This window comes from Acinonyx jubatus, chromosome C2 (assembly GCF_027475565.1).
Source record: "Acinonyx jubatus isolate Ajub_Pintada_27869175 chromosome C2, VMU_Ajub_asm_v1.0, whole genome shotgun sequence".
NCBI classification, from domain to species: Eukaryota; Metazoa; Chordata; class Mammalia; order Carnivora; family Felidae; genus Acinonyx; species Acinonyx jubatus.
This window is the reverse complement of record NC_069384.1, coordinates 112,312,377-112,331,779: the sequence shown is the minus strand read 5'-3', so window position 1 is coordinate 112,331,779 and position 19,403 is coordinate 112,312,377.

The window sequence follows — 19,403 nt, the reverse complement described above, 5'->3', positions numbered from 1 at the left end:
CCCTGCCCTCCCCTATCTGCCTAAAAGCAGAATATAAATCTCCCTTTGTGAAGGTGCTCCCCTCCCCTCTCCTGGACCAGGAGAACAGTCATTATCACTGGAGACAGAAAGTCGGGACTGAGATGGGCCTGCAGAAACAAATCTTACTGAAATATCCCTTATCGTCCATTAGTTTCCTCCGTTTGTTTGCCTTCCCACAATTTACCACCCAGGAGCCCAAATCCCTTTTCTTTTGTCTTGCACCTCTCCACAAATTTATTATCCTTTGTTAAGATGGTATATAAGCCCCAGATTCTGACTACCCCTGTGAGTGTGCCAGTGTATATGCACACATTGTACACATCATAAATAAACTCTGGGGTTTTTCTTCTCCTGTTAATCTTGTGTTTGTCAGTTTAATCTGCAGGGCCCCAGATACTAAACCTAAGGGGGTAGAGGAGAAAGATTTCCCTCCTCTACACATGCTAAATAAAAGGGAAATGGCAGGGAGAAATACACCAACACACTAATATCGGTTGTGTAGCATGTAGCACATTCAAACGGAAAAAAAAAAAAGGCTTGAAGAAGTATTCCGTAAGGACTGCAGATTAACTGCACATCAGCATCTCAACCTTGACACACAAATAAAGGAGTTGATCAATAGTAATACTTGCAGGGGTACTTTAATTTAGGCTGTGATAAAGACAACACAACTTGATGAGAGTAACTAAACCCATGCTCTGAGGAAAGAAACACACACAGTTTTACAAGACAGTTCACAAAAGCATGATGAAGAGTCAGGTTCTGGAGTCAGACTATTTATTTTTTGCAAAGCTTTGGGCAAGTTACTTAACCTTTGCCTCAATTTCGTCTTCTTTAAAATGGGGATAACAGTAACTGCTTGGTGGAGGTGTGGAGGATTAAACAATACTGCCCATACGGTAGGCACTCAATAGAAGTTACTAGAAGCATTCTGAAAATGATTCTTTTCTTGCTAAGAAAATGGTAATAATCATTAGCCGTATAGCAAAAGAATGAGCGTATCAACTATTTGGCAACTTTATCGGCCCCTCCATCTGTTTGATTACCTAAAGCTTCTCCCTGGGCAGCATAGCTCTGGAAATTTCTCTCTGGTCTGGGGGCTCTGTGGTCTCCTCTTCTGGTGGAAAATTAACTCCATATCCAGGATCCAAAATAAAATGATCTCCACAAGAGGTCAGAAAAACAGACGCCATGATATGTCACTGTGAGACGCTGTCATATGTCCCCTTTCCCACTCTGCAGCACACCAAGGGGGGGGGGGGGTCACAGCTCCACTATGCAGCCCACCTTATGTTAAGCATGAAGAGTGGGTAGAATGGAAGGGGTATGGGTGAGTCAGCTGTGGGGGGCAGAAAGTGTCATTTCAAGGGGGGACAGAATAGGATGACAGACCAGCAGTGATGCTCTGCCACAAATTAGCTTTATGACAATGGGCAAATGGATTCACTCTCAACCTTAGTCCCTCCCCAGGTGAAACGAGCTGGATAGATTCCAACACTAAAATTCTAGGTCAACGCATCCCTCCCAGGGACCACTTCCTCTGAAAAGATAGAGGAAATGCTAGGTCCTTATAGCCCTCTATTGACTCACGTGATCCTGGGCAGATTACAGTATGTCCTAAGCCCTTCCTCACCAATAAAGTTCTGACTAATAATCAAGCTCAATTTAGACTGGAGTTGAGGGTAGGAGTTCTGAGTTCCCACTTATGCAGGCTCTGTGTCTCCTGGCTGTCATCATTGCCCTGGCTGGTTGCTGCCTCATCTTTGGGAACTCCTCACACTGTGTATGCTGCTTCTCTTTCTCTCAATCCCCTTCTGAATTATGCTGCTCACTTCCTTTCCTTTGCAGAAGTTCAGTTTGCTTTTGGCTCTACCTTGGAGCTTTGGTGATGAAACAAAGGGGATCATATTTCTTCCAGTCAGAGCTGTATTTCAGGGCACAGCTGCCCAGACCCACTAGAAATAAAACAAGAGGAGACATGAAGTCATGGGTAAATTCCATCCAGCTCCCTCCCGGTTGGAGAAGAACCCAGTGAGAATTTAGTGTCTGGAAGGTTGAGCCCCAAAAAAGCTTGTGGGGTGAATGCTGCAGACTGGTGTCTTATTAGCTGATGGGTTGGAGGGAGAGCTCTTTTCTGGGTGCTGGATACAGCTGCCTCCAACCCTTGCTGTCCTCTCAAATCCTCATGACTGCCTGAGCTCTAGAAGAGGGCTTCATCTCTGACACACGGAATGTTGAAACTAGAGGGTCCCTAAAAGCTGTTCTGCAGTGTGATGCCAAAACCCTATTTGGTGTGGCCCTGGGAAGCTGTGACACATATGTTGCAGAACACATGGCAGAGACCTTCTAAGTGGATTTAGGAACCTTGTCATTTTACATTCATGCTGTGTGGCCAAAACACACACAGGCACAGACTCGTGCTCAAAGCAGGTGACTAGAGAATGACCCGTTTGCCAAGGCATTTGAAATATTCATTCCAGGATAGCAAATCGCAGAAAGTACGAGTCTTATGATCTGGTAATGATAGCTGTGTGTAGACAGTATTTATTGCACTCTTATGAAACGTCAGGTACTTAATAAGGATTATATCATTTAATGCTCCCTAAAAACTTATCAGGATGGGGCCACTTTTCTCCACATTTTATGGATGGGAACACAGAGGCTTAGGAAAAAGTTAAGTAACTTTTCCAAACTCACAAAGCTACAAAGTGGTGAAAACAGAATTTATATAGAAGTAGTCAGTCCATGGAGCCTGTGTACCTATCAGGAAAACTGAACGACTTCCTCACGTATGGTCTCTTTCTCAATGACATGGTTAACACCATTTATTCCATAATGAATTTCATTCATTGTAGGTTAAGAACTAGGATTTTTTTTTTTATTAAAAAAAATTTTTTAACGTTTATTTATTTTTGAGACAGAGAGAGACAGAGCATGAACGGGGGAGGGGCAGAGAGAGAGGGAGACATAGAATCGGAAGCAGGCTCCAGGCTCTGAGCCGTCAGCCCAGAGCCTGACGGGGGGCTCGAACTCATGGACCACGAGATCGTGACCTGAGCTGAAGTCGGACGCTTAACTGACTGAGCCACCCAGGCGCCCAAGAACTAGGATTTTGGAGACTTACTGCCTAGCTTCAAATTTCATTTTCTCGCTTTAACTGATTGTTATAATCTTGGGCAACTTTGCTTAACATCTGTGCCTTAGTTTCCTCATCCGTCAAGTGGGGGATACTAATAGTACCAAGCTCACGGTTTATTGGGAGGATGAAGGGAGATAACACAGATAAGTCTCTTAAAACATAGTGTTAGTCTTTCTTATCATATGTTAGTTATTATTAATGACATTTATTGATTGTCTGCTGTATGCCAGGTACTAGGTTCTTAGATATAGACAGGAGAGGGGAACAGTATTTTGCGGTCAAAAAGATAAGTTATGGGGAAGGAAAGACGGACATTTAAACAAATTGTGATATAAAGTGTTATAATCCATAGTGGAACACTAAGAAAGAAGTAATGGGCAGGAGATAAAGCTGCCAGGGGAGGTTTGGGGCCAGACTCATCAGGTCAAGGAAATCCCATGTGGTAAGAGTTTGGGACTTCGTCCTCTGTAGGCAACCAAGGAACTGGGGCATTTTAAAAAATAGGGGGTGGCACGATCATTTAAGGGCTTTACCAACCTCTGTCTGGGCCCCACTTAACCATAGGTGAGCATGAGCAAAGATCCAACAGAAGAGAAATAGTTCTCATGAAACTTTTTGGCCACAGTTTGAAAAATTCTGTTTGGAAGCCGATCTGTAGATTTTACATAAGCAGGTTCATTGTACAAAAAAAGGACTTCCAATCATTTTATATCCTCGTACCATATGCATTGTACAAGTGACTCTCGTTGACTTAATACATTTGGCACCCTCTAGCATGTATAAAACATGTTGTATAAATAGCAATATAGCCCATGCTGCCAGGGGCTCCTCTTGACTGGGGCAAAGATGACAGTGTATTCTTTGAAGAATATGAGGTAATGCATAAGGCAGTTCCCTCGCTGTGTATGCCAGAGAATGTTTGAGCTGGGGGCATAATCTCCAGGGAACGGAAACAATTTTAAGAGTCAAAGCTAGGGTTGGCTGGTTTTTTACAGCAGTAAACCCAACCTGTTCCACCAGTTCTCATCTGCATGACTGATTAAATGGCCAGTATAGCCAGCCAGCTCCAACGCAGAGATGAAAAGGAAGTGGAAAAACCCAGGCTAATAATGAAATAGCCAAGGATGTGTGCAAGGATTTAGCACAAAATGTTCATCACAGAGTTGATTGCAGTAGTAAGAATGCCCAACAATTGGTAAAGTGCTTAAAGAATATTATGGTACATCTGTAACACTCATTCACTAGTGCATAATTGTTGAAAATGATGATATGGAAGAGTACATAACGATAACCCAAGCAGGTTGTACTATATCACCATGTTAAAAAAGCTTCTAAAACGATGCACAAAAGAAAATCTTATGTTTGTAAAAGAAAATAAAAGGCTCATATTTTAGTCGTTATTATCTCTAGGTGGGAGTTTATAGTTAATTTTTATTTTACTCCTTTGCTTATATGTGCTACATAGTTTTTCTATACTGAACATCTTTTTGTGTCCAAATTTATTTTAAAAAATTAAAAAAAATTATGTGTAACTGGTGGGAACACAAAGGCATGGATAACAGGGTGCAGAGAAGATTCAAGGGCCAGATTGTGATGTCCAACACTGGTTATGGGAACAACAAGAAGGCAAAGCACACGTGGCCCAGTGGCTTCCAGAAATTCCTGGTCCATGGCATCATGGAGCTGTAAAGCGCTGCTGATGTACAACAGATCTTACTGTGCTGATACTGCTCAAAAAACGTTTCCTCCAAGAACCACAAAGCCATTGTGGAAAGAACAGCCCAGCTGGTTATCAGAATTACCAATCCCCATGCCAGGCTGCGTGGCAAAGAAAATGAAGGGACGGCTCCTGCGCACGTTTTATTTGCGGTAAATAAAACCATGAAAAGTCTGCCATCTGGCATTTTCCTCCCTTAAAGCAAAGACAGAAACCAAAAACAAAAAAAACAAAAAAACAAAAACAAAACAAAAAAACCCCACACAACCAGATAAAATGGAATGAAAACGACATTTGTACGTGTTTCATGCACGTGGCCCATTTTGTCCTCATGACAATCCTGTGAGATAGCTGTGGCCAAAACCATTGGTTTTCTACCAAACCTGCATGTTTCACGGCATTTCCCAGCCTGCCTTCAAATTCAGGTAGGTCATATAACAGACTTCTGAAGAAGGAATATGAGCAGAGGTTAGGTGCCTCCTTTCCGCCTGACCATATAATATCACAGTCCTTTTTGCTTTCTCTTCTTCATCTACAAAATTGCAAGCAAAGGATTCTAACTTGTGCCCATGAGAGGAGCCCACGTGTTCAGAGAGAGCTGCCGGGGAAAGCCATCCATCTGCACCCACCTGTGGAACAAGAAATAAACTTTTACTACATGAAGTCACGGAAACTTTGGGCTGTGTGTTGGAGCAACGTAACCCATCCTACCGTAACTAATACAGAGGAATGCCATTGTTATCCCATTTCACAGGCAAAGCAACCAAGGCTCAGAGAAGTAAAGTAACTCCTCTAACATTGCAGAGCTGTACAGGGTGGAACTAGGATTCAAACGAACACCTGTTACACTCTAAAGCTGTAGAATGGGCAGCCTCCTTAGAGGTACACTTTTTGCTCAGCTACCTGAGTGGGAAGACAACAATGCTTCCAACAGATGCAGATTTTTAGAGAGAATATCAGGTGTACCGATGAGGGTATATCTTAAAGCTTGAGGTACATAAAAATTACTAGGGATGCTGGTTTAAAAAAATAACAGTCCCAGGACCCCATTCTCATGAATTGAGATTCAGTAGCTCAGAGGAAGGGACATTTTCAACAAGCATTTTCAACAAGCACTGAAGAGTAAACCTGATGCCAAAGGCAGGGATTTTGAGTAGCTGATCTCAATGGGTAGACAAGGGCCATTGTCGTAGGCTCTGGGTCTAGAGTTCTTTCTTGTCTAGCAAGAAAACGGGATGCAGGATTAAAATGCGAGACATGGCTAATGTCCAGGAGACGACAAGAGCCCCGATTAAGGGTCCTTGCTCGGTTTTTATTAGGATTAGAAGGCTTACAAACATGGTGATCGACGTGCACAAGCGACAGTGAAACTGTGAACATTAACTCATGGACGTGAGGGAAAGGGGGTCTTGAAGATATGCGGAGTTAGGGGTTTGGGTCAATACAAAACAAAATCCTGGTGCTGTGTGGCCGGATGGAAGGTTGTTTACAGCAGAGGTGAGGCACCACCTCTGTTTACCTATACAGGTCTAGGGGACAAGAAAGACAGAGCATGCTACCTCAGGGTCAACAAGGCACCTTTCTTTTGTAATTAGCTCCACTCTGGGCAACTTCACCCTGCAGCGGTCTATAGTCCTATTCACCTGTTTACCTAATTTGGTTCTTCCTTCCTGTGAAAGCAGCTTTCTGCTACAGTACTAAGTTGGGGGCACTTCTGCCCTGAATACCCAATCTTGTTTACTTCATATACCTTTGTTCTATATTGAGGCCTTTGCCTTCCTCCCTCTATACCTATTTACCTAATCTTGTTTGCCCAAACTTGGGGGTGAGCATCCTATGGCTTTGTAATTCTTTATGCCTTGTTAACCCATCAGTGCAGGCTCAGAGAATTACTAAGCTTATTCCCCACAAGTCATCTTTCTGATTCCCAGCCAATGGCCTCCTCTTATGTTTGGAGAAATTCCTCCTCTTTTCGGGTCAAGGTATCAGAGAGCGTTCACCACCCACGAGGAAGCTGAAAATGACAATTACACACTTTCCAAGATCCCAGGCACATGACCTGGACTCAGTCTCTCAGACATACCTGTCCCAGACTTGGAACCAAAGTTAGTGAAGGAAAGGAAAACTGAGAGGAGCCAAGTAATAAAGCTTATAAGACTCATGGTGAGGTTTTAGAACCATCCTAGATATACATCCCAGTTCTCTGCTTCCCTGCAATTTCTGTGAGCTACCCAGACTGTTTTAATACATGACATTTAAGCTTAAATCCACCGGAATGTGTGGCTTGCTGTTGCTTACTATTAAGAGCAACTGAACTTGCCACTCTTAAGAGTTACTACCGAAAACTGTGGCTGCTAGGTCATTGTGATCCTATCGAAACTGTCGCCAAAAGCGGTACAGCCTGGGCTGGCCATTGGCCATACAAAAGTAATTTCAAAATATCCGAGTAATTGACTCCTCAAACACAAAGCAAGGCAGTATGTATTCTATAGCAGTACTTTGTAAGCTACTTTTTCTTCTCTACTTGCTTCACACCTTGCACGTCCGCATGCTTCCCCCGCCACCCAGGACACTCCTTCCCCAGGACCCTAATGAGATTCCCTCATTCTTCTATCTTTCCCCTTTGCCTCTCAGTTCTGTAGAAAGCCTCTGGGAAACCTCTCTGGCAAAGGCAGATCTCTCCCAGAGGGCACTGGAATGATTAATGTTGAACAGGGAAAGGCAGAATCCACTTCAATGAGCTCGGGGAAGGAAATCTGAGAATTCCCATATATTGACATAATTTGTGGCCACATATCCTAAAAGGGAGTGAGACCACCTTGTCCATTCTCCTGCTGCTTTGCAGCGCCCTAGAACTGGCAGTTGTCATGGGATTTTGTGCGGAGAAACCCAGAGTCTCCAGATAAGCCTTGTTGTGCAGCTGATAAGCAGAGAATTAGAAGGCACCACAGACCAAAAGCCTGCACTCTAGGAAAATCTAAGGTGGGAAAAAAAGCTCAGGACATATACCCACTTGTGCAAGAAACAGAAATTTTCTTCATTTTTCTTTAACTGTCCTCACACTTTAGATTTCATCCCACCTGGTGCTAGAAACTTAATCTCAGTCCAGAGGCCCCCTTTCTCTGTGAGGTTGGGTCTAAGTTCCAGGAGGCTGATGTTATGTCACAGTGCTGGGAAGGGACATCTACTAGGCTGGCATTGGCTTAGACGTGCATTTCCTCTTCTAGGTCCACACATGTGCTGTTATCTCATCCCCATTTCTGACCTCTGGGCCTCTGCAAGTGTGGCTCTTTTTGCTTCTTTCAGCCCACTCTTGGAGACTTTTTTTTTGGGGGGGGGGTGGATCTCCTTTTTCTGCTTGGGAGCATGAAGGAATTCTGAGAGGCAAGCCCGTCAATGCAGACACCCTACCTAACCATTTGCACTCATTGCTCCTGCTTCCTGTCCAGTGCAGGATAAATTGGGGAGGCTGATTACCACTCAAGGCTCCATTTCAACAGTAAGAATAGACACCTTTGGCCCCCGGATCCCTCAAACCCGTGTGGAGTTTCAGTCACTCCCCTGACCCCCAAACCCAGGATGCAGCCCAGGGAAGGCAAGGCACAGGGCACCTCTTCAGGGACCCAGCTTTTTATTCTCCCCTCTAGTCCTCTTCTCCTGGCAACCTAGGGGATTTGGGAAAGCTAGTTTTGAGGGTGAGAAAAACTGGCTCTGAGTCACTGTGTATTCTTTGGAATCTTTTGTCCTATGCCCTGTGCTCTTTCTGGTCCCTGCTGTGGGTTAGGCTTTTAGAACTACAAAGCCTTCTTTCCTCTCTCCCTGTGTCATTGCTGCCCGGAGGCAAAGTGCATTGAGCTTGAGTGAGAGGAAGGGCCATGGGAAAATCCTGGGACCCTGTGGGGGCCCAGTGGTTAATGTCTTAAAATATTATTCCACCACAGGAGTCTGCTACGTAATGTTTGCTGAGGGCTGTTTTTGGCTTTTTATGAATTTCTAAGAATATCATGCTCCTACTCAATCTCCCCCATTAGGTGGTGATTAGATTATAAGACATCGCATTCACTGTCAGTATAATTGATTCCTTTGATCATGTCCATTTACTTAAAGAGCGGAGATTATTGTGTCTTTCTGTACTATACAAGTGCAACGTTTGTGTGCATTTGAGATTGGTTGCTGTAAAATGAAGTACACCATCTTCCTCTTCTTGACTTTCATATAAATGGAATCATACACTGTCCTTTCTTGTGTGTTTGGATTCTCTTGCTCAGCTTAATATTTGTGAGATTCACTCATATTGTTCTGTGTCTTTTCAAAAATTATATGAATTTTTATATTCATATAAGTATGAATTAGTGATGAATTATATGAATTGTCCAGGACTTATTTACCTGTTCTCTTATTGATGGATATTTGTGTAATTCCCAATTTTGGGTTAGCATAAAAAAAGCTGCTATGAACATTCTTGTACATGTCTTCTAGGAGGCACAGGCTTCATTCCTGTTGGGTATATACCTAGAGTGGGATTATGGGGGTCATAAGATAGTAACATATTTAGCTTTAGTATATAATGCCAAATAACTTTTTAGGAGCTACACTAACCCATACTCTCACCAGCAACCTACGAGAATTCCGGTTGCTAGATATCCTCATTAATAATGATTTGCATCATCAGGCCTTTGAATTGAGCCATTCTAATGAATGAATAGCACATTCTGATGGGTTCCATCACTGTGGGTTGAATTTGCATTTCCCTGAGGAGTAATGATGTTGAGTACCATTTCATATGCTTATTAGCTATTTGTAGGTCCTCCTTTGTGAGGTGTCTGTTCAAGTCTCTTGCCCATTTTTTATTTAAATGTTTGTCTTTTTCTCATTGGTTTATAAGAGTCTTTTAGGGACACCTGAGTGGCTCAGTTGGTTCGGTGTCTGACTCTTGATTTGGCTCAGGTCAAGATCTCACAGTTCAATGGATCCAGCCCTGAGGTGGGCTCTGTGCTGATGGCATAGAGATTGCTTGGGATTCTCTCTCCCCCTTTCTCTCTGCCCCTCCCCCGCTTATGCTCTCTCTCTCTCTTTCTCTCTCTCTCTCAAAAACAAATAAATAAACTTAAAAAAAGAATCTTTTTTACATTTAGATACAAGTCTTTTGTTGGATATGTGCATTGCAGATATTTTCTCCTAGGCTATGGCTTGTCTTTTCACTCCCCTATAAGTGTCTGACTTTGGGTGAGCAAAAGTTCTTAATTTTAACTATACCAAATTTAGCAATTTTTTATGGGTAGTAATTTTTGTGTTTTGTTTAATAAATCTTTCCTTAATCCAGGTTCATGAAAATATTCTCCTATGTTTCTTCTAGAAGCTTTATTGTTTCACCCTTCACATATAGGTCTACTATTAATCTCAAATTAATAATTTGTATTTGATGTGAGGAAAGAGGCAATGTTTATTTTTTTCCATATGGATATATGATTGCTATAACATGACTGTTAAAAGATTATCTTTTTGGGAGCACCTGGCTGGCTTAGTTGGTGGAACATGTGACTCTTGATCATGGGGTTGTGAGTTCAAGCCCCATGTTGGGTGTAGAGATTACTTAAAAATAAAATCTTAAAAAAAAAAAAAAGATGATACTTTTTCCATTGCATTGTTATTTTGCACAAGGAACTGTATATATGTGGGTATATTCCTGGACTCTAGTTTATTTTGTTGACTTATTTTCCTATCCTCAGGCCAGTATCACATTTATTTCATGTTAGCTCTAGGTATTCTATAAGTATCTTTATAAATCAAGGAAGTTCCCTTCTAATCTTAGATTGTTAAGAGATTTTATCATGAATGATTATTGAATTTTTGAAATGTTCTTTTTGTATACTTTGAGGTGATCCTATGACTTTTCTTTTTAATGGTGTTAATTTGATGAATTATATTGATTTCAGAGTATTAAATTAATTTTTCAACTTCATGAAACTTTACATGGTCATATACATGTCTTTCTTATTTATCACTGGATTTAATTTACTATCATTTTGTTTAGGATCTATACTCTTGAGACACAATGGCCTATAACATTCCGTTCTTTCAATGTCCCTGGCAGTTTTGGTGTCAGGGTTATGTTGGCCATATAAAACTAGTTTGGAATTGTTTCTTCTTTCTTCTCTAAAAGTGTATTAATTCTTCCTTGAATGTTCTGGAAAAAATTACCAATAAAGCCATCTGGGCTGGGCCTGCAGGGATTTGGGGGAAATGTGGGGGAGAAGGGAGGCTTTTAATTATAGAATCAATTCGTTTCATCAATGTAGAACCATTTATTTTTCCTATTTCTTTTGTGTCAGTTTAAGTGATTCATGTTTCTCAAGGAAGGTGTCAATTTCAACTATATTAAAGTTTTGGCATAAAGTTATTATATTACCCTCTTAAATTTTTTTTAATATTTAGGATTTGTAGTTATGTCCCCTTTTTTATTGATAGTTTATGTGTTTTTCTTCTTGAGCCCATGCTGGGGGTTTATCAATTTCATTCATCACTTCAAAAAACAAATTTTTACTTTTCTTTCTACCTTAGTTTCTATTTCATTAATTTCAGCTCTTGTCTTTCTCTTCTTTTTTTTTGTCATTTTTTTTCTTTTTCTAGTTCCTTGGAATAGAGGAGCTAGAATCACCAATTTTCAAACTTTTCCTTTTTTTTTTAAGTTTATTTATTTATTTTGAGAGAGAGAGAGAGCACACAAGTAAGCACAAGTTGGGGAGGGGCAGAAAGAGAGGGAGACAGAGAGAGGATCCCAAGGAGGTTCCACACTGTCAGCACACAGCCCAATGTGGGGCTCTATCTCACAAACCTTGACATCATGACCTGAGTCGAAATCAAGAGTCAGATGCTTAACCAACTGAGCCACCCAGGCATCCCTCAACCTTCTTCTTTTAAAGTTAAAAATTTCCTTCCAGTCACTGCTTTGGCTGTGTTCCATGAATTTTGACGCATCATACTGTGATTTCTTTGATTTACTGTTTATATATTTTGAATAGGTGATACAAGCACATGAAAACACGCATACAAATGCACATACAATGAAAAGTAAGATTCCATCTGCATCACTTTAGGATCTGGCAAGAAACAAAAATTTCCCCAACTCAGATGGTTCAGATGAAGATATTTTAATAAGAGATTATTATGGAAGTATCACTAGGACAGAGGAATCAAACAAGGAATGCTCAATCACTGCTGATTCATCATCAATAGACGTCATTATCACCTCTAGAACTGAAGGGGCAATGTGAGGAAATTGTTCATAGACGCTGGTAGTTGCTAGAACCAACCAGAATCCGAGCTAGTCTTTAGGTGGTAAGCCCCGGAACAGAGAATGGGTCAAAGAAGGGTGGGGAATGAGGGGATGGGGGAAACAATCAAGGAAGGACAAGCACAGGGGATGTTTCCAGGGTGGAAAATGAGGCTAAAGCTATGACCTAACTCTGCCCTGAATTGCTAGGTTTGTTGCATGATGGATGGTTGTAAGGAAAGGCACTCTGGTATTTGGAAAGACCAGGACTGCATTCCAAAGAAAAGTAGGATTCCGAGGATCACATAGATGTATGTCACGGCGGTACACAAAGTAACACCAGGACTTGATATTATAGAATGTTGAATCACATTCCCTTTGAAATGTATTCCCTTTGAAATAACTCTTCAACCCTGATTAAATCAAGAAGAAAGTTTCTTCATTTGAAAGTTTTAACAACTCTCATAAGAAAAGGCCCAGGTTCAGAGATTTTTGTCAAGCAAAAGGATTGAGCTAGAAGTTAATAAATTGTTTGGTTTTCCTGGCATTTATTTACTTTTTAAATTTTTTAATGTTTATTTTTGAGAGAGAGACAGAGTGTGAGTGGACGAGGGGCAGAGAGAGAGGGAGACACAGAATCTGAAACAGGCTCCAGGTTCTGAGTTGTCAGCTTAGAGCCCAATGCGGGGCTTGAACTCAGGAATGGCAAGATCATGACCTGAGCCCAAGTTGGATGTTTAACCAACTGAGCCACCCAGGCACCCCTCCTGGCCTTTATTTTGAAGTTACTTTCAGTTTATGGCAAATAACACTGGTTTTCCATTTATGGGAATGATACAGGTTTCTTTTGAAAAAATATATATTTAGGTAAAAACCAAGTCAGTTAAAAAAATATTAAGTAAACAAGAGCCCAGGAGGTAATCAGCTGTGGCAAACATACTAGAAGGATATTTGAAGACTAAAGTGGGATAGGATTGTTTCAAATGTAGGTATATTACCAAGACCTGAGACAGCACATAATGAAGAGTAGAGTTTATTTTCTTTTTTTAAAATTATTTTTAATGTTTATTTATTTTTGAGAGAGAGAGAGAGGGAGAGACAGAATGTGAGCAGGGGAGGGGCAGAAAGACAGGGAGACACAGAGTCCTTAGCAGACTCCAGGCTCTGAACTGTCAGCACAGAGCCCAACATGGGGCTCAAACCCACAAACAGTGAGATCATGACCTGAACCGAAGTTGGATGCTTAACTGACTAAACCACCCAGGCCCCCCTGAAGGGTAGGGTTTCTGAGAGGGTGGAAAAGAAGGACAAACCTCTAAGGGGGCAGACTGCTACCACCTGGATGGAGGGTATTCTTAAGACATGCTCCCCACGTCTCTGCCCCTACAAAATTTTTATCAACTTTATTAATATATAATTCACATACCATAAAATTCACCCATTTAACACGTACAATTCAGTAGTGTTTAATATTTTCAGAGTTGTGCAACCATCACTACAATCTAAGTTTATCATATTTTTACTATTTTTTAAGTTTATTTACTTATTTGGGGGGGAGGGGAAGAGAGAGAGGGAGAGAGAGAATCCCAAGCCTGATGCGGGGCTCAAACCTATAAACCATGAGATCATGACCTGAGGCGAAGTCGGATGCTTGACTTACTGGGACACCCAGGCACCCCTACAATCTAATTTTAGAATGTTTTCATCACCCCCAAAAGGAGCACTACACCTAGTGGCAGTCTCTGCTCATTATCCTTCCCTCCAGCTCCTGGCAACCATTAACCTATTTTCTGTCTATGCATTTGCCTGTTTGGGGTATTTCATATAAGTGGAATCACACAATCTGTGGCCTTTTGTGACTGGCTTCTTTCAGTTAGCAGAATGTTTTCATGCTAACACTCAGCATGTTTGTATCAGTAAGTATTTCAATCTTTTTTATTGCCAGATAATATTCCTTCAGTGTACTGAATCTTTATGTCCCCTCCCCCACCAAATTCACATGTGGCAACCCTACCCCTCAATATGATGGTATTAAAAGATGGAGCCTTTGATAAGAGACTCTTAAAAACTGAGAACAAACTGAGGGTTGATGGGGGGTGGGAGGGAGGGGAGGGTGGGTGATGGGTATTGAGGAGGGCACCTTTTGGGAGGAGCACTGGGTGTTGTATGGAAACCAATTTGACAATAAACTTCATATATTGAAAAAAAAAAAAGATGGAGCCTTTGGGAGGTAATTAGGTCATGAGGGTGACGTTCTCATGAATGGAATTAGTGCCCTTATAAAAGAGGCCCCAGAGGACTTCCCCGCCCCTTCTGCCATGTGAGGACAAAGTGAGAAGTTAGTAGTCTATGAACCAGGAAGTGAGCTCTCACTGGATACTGAATCCAAGGATACTGGATACTGGATACAAGGCACCAGTATCCGCTGGTGCCTTGACCTTGGACTTCTTAGCCTCCAGAACTGTGAGAAATAAATGTGTACTGCTTAAGCCACCCATTCTATGGTATTTTGTTATAGTCACCTGAATGAACCGAGACAATTCCCTGGCATGAATATTCCACATTTCCCATCCATTCATCAGTTGGTGGACATTTGGGCTGTTCCCACTTTTTGGCTATTATGAATAATGCAGCTATGAGCATTTGTACAGGCTTATTTGTGGACATAGCTTTTCATTTCTCTTGAGCATATACCTAGGAGTAGAATCGTGGGTTTTGTGGTAACTCTATGTTTAACATTCTGAGGAGCTACCAGACTGTTTTCCAAAGTGGCTGCATCATTTTACATTATCATCACCAATGTATGAGAGTTACAACTTCACATTCTTGCCAACACTTGATAGTCTCTTTTTTTATTATAGCCATCCTAGTAGGATGGAGTAGTGTCTCACTGAGGTTTTGATCTGTGTTTCCCTAGTAATTATTGGCGTTGAGCATCTTTTAATTTTGTTGTTGGGTTGTAAGAGTTCTTTATATATTCTGGATACAAGGCTTCTCTCCTTTGTCCCCCTCCAAAGGATAGTCCTTGCCAGTTAACTTAGCGATTACAGGAGAGAGAAGGAAGCAGATGTAAATGCTAGTCCACTGAAGAGTTACCTTGCCCTAAGAGATAGCCTACCTAAATCGGGATAGCCTTGGCAAGTTTGTTCTCAAGAAGTATTTTGGGGTCTGTGCAAGCGCCTGGAAAGGAACTGAGTGTAAGCCTCAGATATCTGCACCAGCAAGACTGGAAGAGATGACATTTACCAGGACGATTTTGAGTCCAGGGTTTTCTGATTGCCAACTGCTGATATAAAAATTCTGCAGATCTTTGCTATTCAAAGTGTGGCCCTTGGACCAACAGCATCTACATCACCTAGGAGGTTGTTAGAAATACAGAGTCTCATGCCCTACCCCAGACCTACTGAATCAGAATCATTTTTATAAGAATTACAGTGATCTGTATGCACTTTATAGTTTGAGAATTGCTGCTATAGGGCACTTAAAATAGATTTAAAAACTAACTGCATTGCAGAAAGCCTGCCTGGATACCTGTGCCAGATGGAGCTGGCTGGTACTCGAAACCGGATTGGGAAAAAACAATAACACAGGCAAATTTATCTCCGGTGTCCCTAAACCAACCCCCTCAATTCCAATTCTTTCCTTTTATATTTGAGGTCCTCCCTTTTCTTCTTGACTTTTTAAAATAACCAGTGCTTTATCTTTATTTTACCCCTTATCTTATAGCACAACACGCTCGGTGCAACACTCCAAAAGCCATCGCGCTACAGACAACAATAGCATTAAAGGCGTCGACAATTTGTAGTTTCTCTCCCATAAAGAAATGAGAAGGCCCAAGCCTTCCAGAGAAAGCTGGATAGACTGGGAATCCCAGGGATTTTTCCAGATCCTGAAGTGACACCAGAGATCATCTCTATTATTTATAGCCTGTAATTGACATTGTGCTAGAAAGAATTGAAGAAGTGAAATAAGGGTCAAAAAAATATGAAAGTAGGGTTTATGTACCACATCTATGCCACGTGGAGACTACTTTGCTAGAAACAAGTTGTAAATTTGGTTCTGAGCTTCCTAGCAGCCAATGAGAGCTGAATGGATGTCCTCTTAGGAAGAGAAGTCTAATGTGAGCATCTTGGCTCAGCACAAAAGTAAACTAACGACAGCATCTGAGGCAGGGCTTGGAACTTGGGCCACTCTAACGTATCCACCAGCAGTTATATGAGGCCCAAAGGTTTATGCCATAGATAAATTGTACCTGGCCACCTGGATAGGACCAGTCTAGCGAACTATTTTTTTTCCCTTTCTCTTTTTTATTCCTCAATTATAATCCTACTGTAGAAAATCTGAAGGAGTCTTATCTTTAGTCCAAACAACCGGGTCAAAAGATGTATTCTCTTTCATCCTACAGGGAAACCTGCCTTTTCTTTCTTAGCTCAAATCCTCTGAGGGCGTTGGGAATGACAGGGACCTTGGCGACCATCTAGGCTACTCTCCAAATGTCAACGAGCCAGAAAGCCATGGAAATTGGCTGCTTCCGTGGGACAGTCATTGCACACTTTCCCAATGGAGAAGCACTGATGGCAGCTCATGATACTAGCAGCTGGCTCCCAACTGGTTATGATAAAATGTAGTAAGCTTGAAAACACGTGGGAGGTGAAGAGAGGGCACCACGTGACTTATATACACAAGGAGTTTGGTATAATGGAGGGAATGCTAGGCTTGTGTCAACTGTAGGACCTTGGGCATGTCATTAACCCTCCTGGATTTTCCTTACCTATGATAAATAATCAAAGCAGTAAACACTCATTGGGTCCTTAGTACTTCACAGGAACTATTCATGTTGAATTTTCACAACAAGCCAAAAGCTAGATCCTACTATTTCGTCTATTTTCCAGATGAAACACAAAGACCCAAAGGCTCAGGGTCACTCAGTTGAACCCAGGCAGTCTGACTTCAGGGTCTGAGCTGCATCAACTGAGAGTATCAGATTAGATAAATGCTAAAGGCTCTTTCTGTTTCTGTTATTAATTTCCTCTCTTGTTGAGATGATGATAGCGTTGTGAAGACTGTAAAATAACCCAGGTGAAGGGCTTAGTGCAGTGCCTGAATCATAAGTGCTCAATAGATGTCAGCTATTACTGTTGTTCATATTTTTACTTTTACCATTGTCATTTTATGGAACAAATCACTTCTGTCATCTCCTCAACAGCTGCTTCAGTACACAGCCCAACTGAACTGATTAATAAGTTCGAACAGTGGGTCAATTCAGTCATGAAATCAAGCAAACCTGAATTGATGCCAAAGTGAATTGCCTAGTTAAATAGTCTAAAGCAGTGCTATCCAATAGAACTTTCTGTGATGATGGTAATGCTCTTCATCTGTGCTGATATGGTAGCCATTAGCAGTATGTACCTACTGAGCACTGGAAATGCGGCTTGTGTGACCAAGGGACTAAGTATCTTATTTTATTTAATGTTACTTACTTTGAAGCTTTATCTTACTAGTTGCATATGGCTAGTGGCCACCATATTGGACAGCTCAGGCCAGAGCCTATCTGGAAGCCAAGAACCCTTGGTGAGAAGACACGAAGGTATCAGGCATAAGAGAGAAAGTTGGGATCCCCTCTGGCCACAGCCCTGTTTTGTTACAGATGCCTTAAAGAATCATGGATATCTGAATGCTCCTGCTTTAGAAGAGGAGGAGCTCTTACTAGTAAGTGAGGTTGTGTATTTTAGGGATGGGGGGCAGGAGAGTGGGAAGAAATAAGACAACTGCACTTTCACCACTGAGGTGCCCCTGAGTCATTCTGGATAGAATTAGATTCCTTATTGTTGTTAAAAATTATTTTTAGGAGGTGGGTAGTTTACACCTATGCTATGTGACAGCACCATGACATTCCATCTTTCAAATGCTCTGTGTCACTACGTGCAGAAACTAAAAAGTGATTTCGAGTCGTGGCTTCAGTGTTTAATTGGGAAAAAGATGATCAAAATGGATGATCAAAGAGTCATAGACTGGGAGGGGGCTGTCTTGTAAACACGTCCATTACAAATTGGCATTTCAGGGAAGCCATACATACATCCCCAGGGCACAAGTGTGACATTGTTCCTCGTTTTTCAGACTGACTGGCTTTGGATCAAGAGATGAGGAGCAGTCAGCCAGGTGGTGACAGGACCACCCTCAGCTCTTACCCTGATCCTTGAGGATCCTGCCCATTTTTTTTTTTTTTTAATGAAAGAATTTCTTGATGATATGAAGAGATCAATGAGCTCATTTTGATCTAAGGATATAAACATGTGACTACTGCCCTGGTAGAAATTTCTAGGCCTTGTATTATGTTCTGGTTCTAAAATGTTGAGCTATGAAGAGTCCCTCTTCTGCTTATTCCCCCCTGCCCCCAGTACTGGTTGGGTGAATAATTCAATGGCTGCCAAAATTTGCAGAAAACAAAATTGAAATCTAATGAGGCTTTGCTTGTGTTAAACCAATTTTTAAATGATAGTAATTAAGAGAGTTTTCATATAGGAAAGGCTTTGTTTAGATTGAAACGTTAAAAACCATGACCAGAAGAAACACAGGGTCTTAGGCATAAAGGATTCTCTTTTCGTTGTTTCGTAATCACGTCGGCCAGTGTTCGAGCAGTGAATGCTAACACAGTGGCCCGCCCTGGCATTGGCCCCACTTCACCACTGTCCTGGTGAGTCTACCTCGGAGAAGGTCTTGCGCCAGGGCTGTGGCCTCTCAGGCTGTCTGCAAACAGACACCAGGCCATCTGCCCTCTTGCCTTCCACCCAAACACAGCTGCTGGGCTCCATCCCAGCTCCAGCCATCTGGAGGAGGAACAAAGGCCCCTCTCCTCACCCTCCTCCTGGCTGCCAAGAGGAGACTGGGGAATCTTGGCACTCTCTTGGCCTCAGTGAGGAAAGGAAAATGGAAGAAGCAGCCAGATCTCCTACTAGTGGCAGGCAGCTCCTTCTCTCTGGTTGTTGGGGTCAGTGAAACTCTTTGCTTACTCCCCAGACATGTGTTGAGCTCGTGTACACGTCAAACCCTGGACCGGACCAGGCTCTGGGGACCGGAGGGGGCAACAGGGCTCCTGGCCTCTAGAAGCTCACACTCTGACAAGGGTGATGAACATGTGCACAGCCAGGTTCGTGGCAGGCAGAAGTGAAGGATTGTAGGAGCCCAGCAGAGGGATGTTCCGCCCAGGGTGAGGGGATCAGAGAAGTGTTCCCACAGAAGGTGACATTGGGCCT